We start from the raw sequence: 7238 nt of genomic DNA on the forward strand, positions 1-7238 counted from the left end.
TTGTGCGATACGCGCAAAGCCAGCCGCGCGCATGCACAACTTTCTGTTCACGTGGCTTAGGAACCAAAAATTTCATATGAGGCGTGCGCGTCCGACCATTTTTGCAAATGACGCGCTCGCGTCAGGGACGCGTACGCGTGAGTAAACTTGTGCCTCTAGCACGCTTCCAGCCCCAAGCCAGCACAACTCTCTGCCCAAACACTCCTTTACATTGATTTTGCAGGTCACGCATACGCGTTAATGACGCGCATGCGTGAATGGCGATAAGTGCAAATGATGCGTACGCGTGGGGTACGCGTACACGCGGTCATGTTTGTGCGCCAAGCATGGGTCCAGCGCCACTCCCGCGCAACTCTCTATCAATTTTGTTTTTCACGCACATATGATTGACGCGTTCGCGTCAGTGACACTTGCGCGTCGTGTGAGCCTTTTTTTTAGCTTGAGGTGTTCGGTTCCTGGAATAACATAGCTGCATGATCAGAAAATTAGTGAGAACTCAATAAAAATAAAATAAATAAGAAAACTACTACTACAAAAAAATAAAAATAGCTAAGGATACGAAATTATCAGGTTGCCTCCCGACAAGCGCTTCTTTATTGTCACTAGCTTGACGGTCAGCTCCTCTAAGGAGGAGGATCATAGGGGCTCAGCTCTTCACCCCTTACTTTGAACTTCTTTCCTGTGTCTCCATAACGTAGCTCAATATGCTTTAGAGAGAGGATTCTGATTACTGTATAAACCCATGCTGGATTGCTGGTCAACATCACCTTCATTCCTGGGGAGAAACCTTCAGTGGGGATCTTTTTGTTTCTCCATTCTCTGGGTACTTTCTACTTTTTGGGAACCTCCTCCTTGGTAGATGATGCATTCCCAACTCCAAACTTAGGTTTAATATCAGGAGGAATTTTATTGATTGTTACCAAGGGAGGTTTGAGCTGCAAATTATGCTGTGTATCATCAGGGAGTTTTTGAAGGGTTGGATCAATAAGCTCAGTCTGCATGCACCTCTCTTCTTCACCTGCTGAATGTACATCTTTGAAAACATGGAAAATTAGTTGCTCATCATGCACTTTAAGCACTAATTCACCTACTTCTACATCAATTAGAGCTCTTCCAGTGGCTAGGAATGGTCTTCCTAGAATTATAGAGGCATTCTCATCCTCCCCTGTGTCAAGAATCACAAAGTCTGCTGGGAGGAAGAACTTACCTACCTTGACCAGGATATTCTCCACTAATCCGTATGCAGGCTTCATAGATTTATCTGCCATTTACAATGCTATCTTTGTGGGTTGTGTCTCTTGGATTTGCAGCTTCTTCATCACAGATAAGCGCATTAGATTTATGCTTGCCCCCAGATCACATAGGGCTTTCTCAAAGGTTGTGCTCCCAATGGTGCATGAAATTTGAAAGCTCCCTGGATCTGGCATCTTCCTTGGCAAGTTATTCTGAATGACAGTACTACATGCCTTAGTCAGGACTACTATCTCATCTCCCTTTAAATGCTTTTTCTTTGACAACAGCTCCTTCATGAACTTGACATAGATACGCATTTGCTCCAAAACCTCAGCAAAAGGAATATTGATTTGTAACTTTCTGAAGACTTCCAAGAACTTTGAAAACTGCTTGTCTTTGGTCTCCTTTTGAAGTCTCTGAGGATACGGCATCTTAGGCTTGTACTCAGGAGCCTTTGGCAAAGTATGATAAGTGTCAAGAGAGTTTGGAAATGGGTTGTCCGCACGCTTTGGAGGGGCGTGCTCTTCTTCTTCCTTATTCTCCTCTGGAGCTTCCTTTTCAACTAACTCTTCATTGACCTTGGTCTCAAAGCCAGCTACTTTACCACTTCTCAATTGAATAACCTTACAATCTTTTCCTGGGTTCACCATTGTATCACCTTGAAATGTACTTGCAGACCTCTCAAGTATTTGCTTGCTCAGTTGGCCTACTAGCACCTCTAAATTTCTAATTGAGGCTCTGGTTTCCTGCATAACTTGTGCTTCTGTACTTGCCACTTGTCCACTTATCAAGGTGATAGCCTTGCATTCCTCTATTGGATTTGGAATTGTGTTACCAGGAAGGCTATTAGTGGTCCTCTGATCAATTTCATTAACTCAGGTGGCTATTTGACCCATTTGAGTCTCCAAGTTCTTGATGGATGCTTTGGTTTCCTGTCTAAAACTTGTCAATATTACTTCCAAATCATTGTTCTGCTGGACACTACCCTGAGAACTATTGTTGAAGTTCTGAGGTCTCTGAGGTTAATCCCTCCATCCAAAATTGGGTGATTCCTCCATCCCTAATTGTATGTCTTAGAATATGAATCATTGTTGGGATTCCTAGAACCACTCCCCATGTAATTCACCTGTTCAAAAGAAGGTTGAGCATAATCATAATTATCATTTTTGCACAAAATTACCTGCCATGTCATAGGAGATTTCTTGTGGTGAATTTTGTGTGTTGATAGTTGAGACTTGCATGCCACCCATCTGTTGAGTAAGTAGATTTATTTACTGAGACATCAGCTTGTTCTGAGCAAGAAGAGCATTAATAGCTTCTACTTCCAACACGCCTCTCTTCTGAGGGGTCTCAGAGTTCACAGGATTCCTGTTAAATGAGTATAAATATTGGTTGCTAGCAACCAATTCAATAAGCTCAATAGTCTCCTTTAGTGTCTTCTTCTTGTGCAATGAACCTCCTGCAGAATTATCTAAGCACATCTTGGACATTTCACCCAAGCCTTCATAAAAGATATCTAGTTGAGTCCATTTGGAGAACATGTCCGGAGGGTATTGCCTAGTCAGTAGCTTGTATCTCTCCAAAGCTTCATACAGAGTCTCACCATCCTTCTGCCTGAAGGTCTGAACCTCCATCCTAAGCTTAGTCAGCTTCTTTGGTGGGAAAAATTTTGTGGAAAACTCAGTAACCACCTTGTTCCAAGTATCCAAACTCTCCTTGGCTGGGAATCTAACCATAGCTTTGCTCCATCCCTCAGTGCAAACGGGAAGAGCATGAGTTTGTACACATCTGGGTTTACTCCATTTGTCTTCACAGTATCACAAATTTGAAGAAAACTAGAAATAAATTGATTTGGGTCTTCGTGGGGAAGACCGTAATACTGGCAATTTTGTTGCACCAGAGTGACCAGTTGAGGCTTCAACTCAAAGTTGTTCGCAGCAATAGGAGGCACCACGATACTTTTTCCATAAAGATCTGCAGTAGGAGAAGAGTAAGAGCCAAGCACTCTCCTTTGTTGCTCATTCCCATTCGGGTTTGTCCCATTGGCATTATCAGTATTATTTGGATCCATAGTGGATTCTGCAGCCTTGTAAAGTTTTGCTTGTTGTAAACGCCACCTGAAAGTCCTTTCAGGTTCGAGATCAAAGTCTAAGAGATGTTCTTTATCTTTGTTGCTGCGCATAAACAACCAGAAAACAAGAAAGAATGAGAATCTCTACGTCAGAGTGTAAAGAATTCCCAGTGAGGTAACATGTGTAAAGAAATAAAAATACTAAATAAAATAAATAAAAAAATAAATTAAAATAACTAATTAACACCAAACTTAATTTCAGAAATTAAGAAAAATATTAGTGCTATTTAGTTATTTAAAATATTTTTTTTCGAAAATTTTTTTAAAAAAATAGATTTTTTATAAAATTAAAAATAAAACGCCTAATCTAAGCAATCAAACAACTGATAGTTGTTAATCACAGTCAATCCCCGGCAACGGCGCCAAAAACTTGATGCAGTATTTTACAACCCACAAACTTACCGGCAAGTGCACCGGGTCGTACCAAGTAATACCTTACGTGAGTAAGGGTCGATCCCACGAGGATTGATGGATCAAGCAACAATAGCGTTTGATAGGATTAGTTAGGCAAGCAGAAAATAGTGTTTGGAAGTTCAAAGAGCATTAAATAGTAAATTAAGAATATTAAAGACAGTCAGATAAATAAGTTGGGAATAAAATATGGAGAAAATAGTTAAGGTTTCAGAGTTATATATTTTTCTGGATTGATTTTTATTACTAACTAATTTAATCATGCAAGATTTAATTCATGGCAAACTATTTGTGACTAGACCCTAATTTCTTAGACCTTCCTAGTCTCCTCTAAAATTCATTAATTGCCAATTCCTTGGTCAATTAATTCCAATTAGAGGGTGATGATCAGTTTCTAGTTTATATGCCAAAAGAATCATAATTATCCAAAAATAAGGGGATTATATGTCACGTATCCCATTAAATACAAACAATTAGAAATTTAGTATAATATATTTTCAAGCTGTTGTTCAAGTAAAGAGTTTTTTCAAGTTTTACAAGAACTCAATTAGAACATGGGTCATACTTCCATTCCACCCATATTCATAAATAAAGAGCGAAAATAATTATTGAATTATAAATCTAAACATGGATTAAATTAGAAAGATCAAACGAATAAATCCATACAAATAGGCAGAGCTCCTAACTTTAACAATGGAGGATTAGTTGTTCATGGTTCAGAGAAGAAAAATAAGGGTTCTAGTAAAAATGTACTGTCTTCCAATCTGATGGCATCAGATCCCTTTTTATAACTAATCCTAATAAATTAAAAATCTAATTATCTAAAATTAAAAATAATATCTTTTTCTAAAAATAAGATTTGAATTTAAATTCGAATTAATTAACAAGTCTTCAGCTGATGGATGGGGACCACTTGATTTGTCCATTCTGCAGCTTCTAATCTGTGTTTTCTGGGCTGGAAACTGGGCCAAAACAGTCCCAGAAATCACTCCCAGCGTTTTTTTTTTGCGTTTTTCTGCCCGTGACGCATGTCACGCGTACGCGTCGATGGTCTTTTTCGTAAGTCACGCGGACGCGTCGCTGAGCAAATCTTCAACGCGTACGCGTCGCCATGAATACTTCCAGACACGCGCACGCGTCAGGCACGCGTGCACGTCGCTCCACGCAGCCATCTCCTTTGATTCTTGTGCTGCAGAAACTCCATCAAATTCTGCCAAATGCTACTTAAAATAAACAGTATTGCACAAAACTCAAATAGCATCCATAGTGGCTAAAATATAATTAATTCTTGATCAAACTCAACAATTTAAGTGCAAATTCACTAGGAAAAGATAGGAAAGATGCTCATGTATCACCTCCCCTCACACAATTCACAAACCAATCTTTTCTTTCTCTTCTTTCCATTTTGTCCTGATGGAGAATAATCAATTCTTTTTTGTTGTGGTTTATCCCAATGGAATAGTCAGACACAGTGATAAATGAGTGATTTTCGAGTCTGATAAGACTGTCATGTTGCGCACTTATCGGGTTGATAGCCTGGATGCACTAAAGATAGTCATGCTAAGCAAAATGGGGGAGTAGGAACGAAGGAGGTTGGACGGGTTGCATATAGATCTCTGAACACACTTTTCAAACAGTGGATTTACCAACCGATTATTTTGGATTGATGGGGATCAGCATGTTAGGGTAATATTCGACGTACATACACGGCTAATGCCGCAACATATCATGGAGTTGTATGTTGTGGTTCGTGACATGGCTGTTGATGGTAGGCCATCTCTTTTGACTCCTGAAGTTGTGATGCTCGAGGCGACACCGATCCACTATGCCCAATGTAACACCCTATTATCCTAAGTCTTACCTCTAGCCGTAAAGCAAAGAATGATGAAGCGTCACGACAGTTCTAAAAGTTATATAGTAATAAATATAGAAGGAAATACTAATACTAGAAACCCGAGGAAGGAATAAAAGCTAAAATTGCATAAAGCAGATTTACAAAGCGCGAAGTGTTCACACACGATAACTAAAAAGCGCAGTGTAGATAGTCATAGAGTACTAGCCGCAACCCACGGAATTTAAGCCGACTAGTCATATATAGACATAACAGAGTTTTTGAGTTAAACAACATATACAACTTATCTCTCAAAGTAGGTCTCTAAGGCAACAAAGTGCAAAGTAGAAAAGTGAGAGAACTACAACATAATATCCGAAATACAAAGAGATAGCAAAATATCCTCCGCTCTGACACCATCCCACAACTCACCGAGGTGGGTTACGATCTGCATCTGAAAAGTAACAACAACATATGGTATGTGAACCGGAGGTTCTTAGTATGGTGACAATGCCCAATATATAAGATGTAAGGTTCTAGGAAGCCAAAGGCAATCATAGAACTTCACATCGATACACAAGCTTAACAAAATATATAACTTCAACCATAAACTATAACAGGGTTATCTAAACTTAAGGGGATTTCTAACTAGTACCAATCACACCACTGTATCCCACAGCTTTCGCCAACCTACCCTCCACACGATTTCATCGTCACCGCCTACCGAGCCTCCTCAAATCCAGTAGAAAATATAAGTAATGCAAATAAGTATAGGACAAATAAAGTACATATGCAGCATGGAGAAAATTAAGGGATAAGTATTGTTTTGGTCCCTCACGTTGAGGGTCGGAATCGAACCCGTCCCTGATCTAATTTTCGATTTAGAATTGTACGTATTGTTCTAGTCCCTCACGTTGAGGGTCAAAATCAAACTCGTCCCTGATGTATCTTTTGATTTAAAATCATCCTTAACGTATTTTTTCGTATTAAAATCGTCCTTTTAATTTTTTCTGGACAAAAATGCCCTCCACTACCACCAACACCTTTTCTTCAACCTTTCTCTTCTCCTTTCACTACCACGAGCATCATGATCTTCAATCATCTTCAAAAGCAAACCCAGTTACACAAACACCTAATTCCACTTGAAATCCCTAATTCCACAAACACCTAACAGTTACACTTGCAGTACACTGAAAGCAAACCCAGTTAACACACCAAAAATCCATTCAAATCAAAACCCACACAAAAACAAAGGTCTCATAGTGCAGAAGGTAACCAATTCTCCTGCAAGAACCACAGTGTATTTCACAAATTCAATAAATTCAAAAATCAATTCAACAAATCCAGAAATAAAAAATTCAACAAATCAACCCAAATTCAACAAATTCAACAACCAAATCAAAAAACAACAAATCAAAATCAGAAGCAGAGGCAGTCATAAATGCAGAAGCAGAGGCAGTCATAGAATCAGAAACAGAAACTCAAGCAGAAGCAGATGCAGAAGAAGAAGATGCATTCAAGCAGAAGCAGATGCAGAAGAAGAAACTGCAGAAGCAGATGCAGCAGAAGAAGAAGCTGAAGAAGCAGATGCAAAATCACCGCTGCTGCTGTCTGAGAAGCCATCTCTTCTCC

The sequence above is a fragment of the Arachis duranensis genome, chromosome 1, assembly GCF_000817695.3.
Source record: "Arachis duranensis cultivar V14167 chromosome 1, aradu.V14167.gnm2.J7QH, whole genome shotgun sequence".
Taxonomy (NCBI): domain Eukaryota; kingdom Viridiplantae; phylum Streptophyta; class Magnoliopsida; order Fabales; family Fabaceae; genus Arachis; species Arachis duranensis.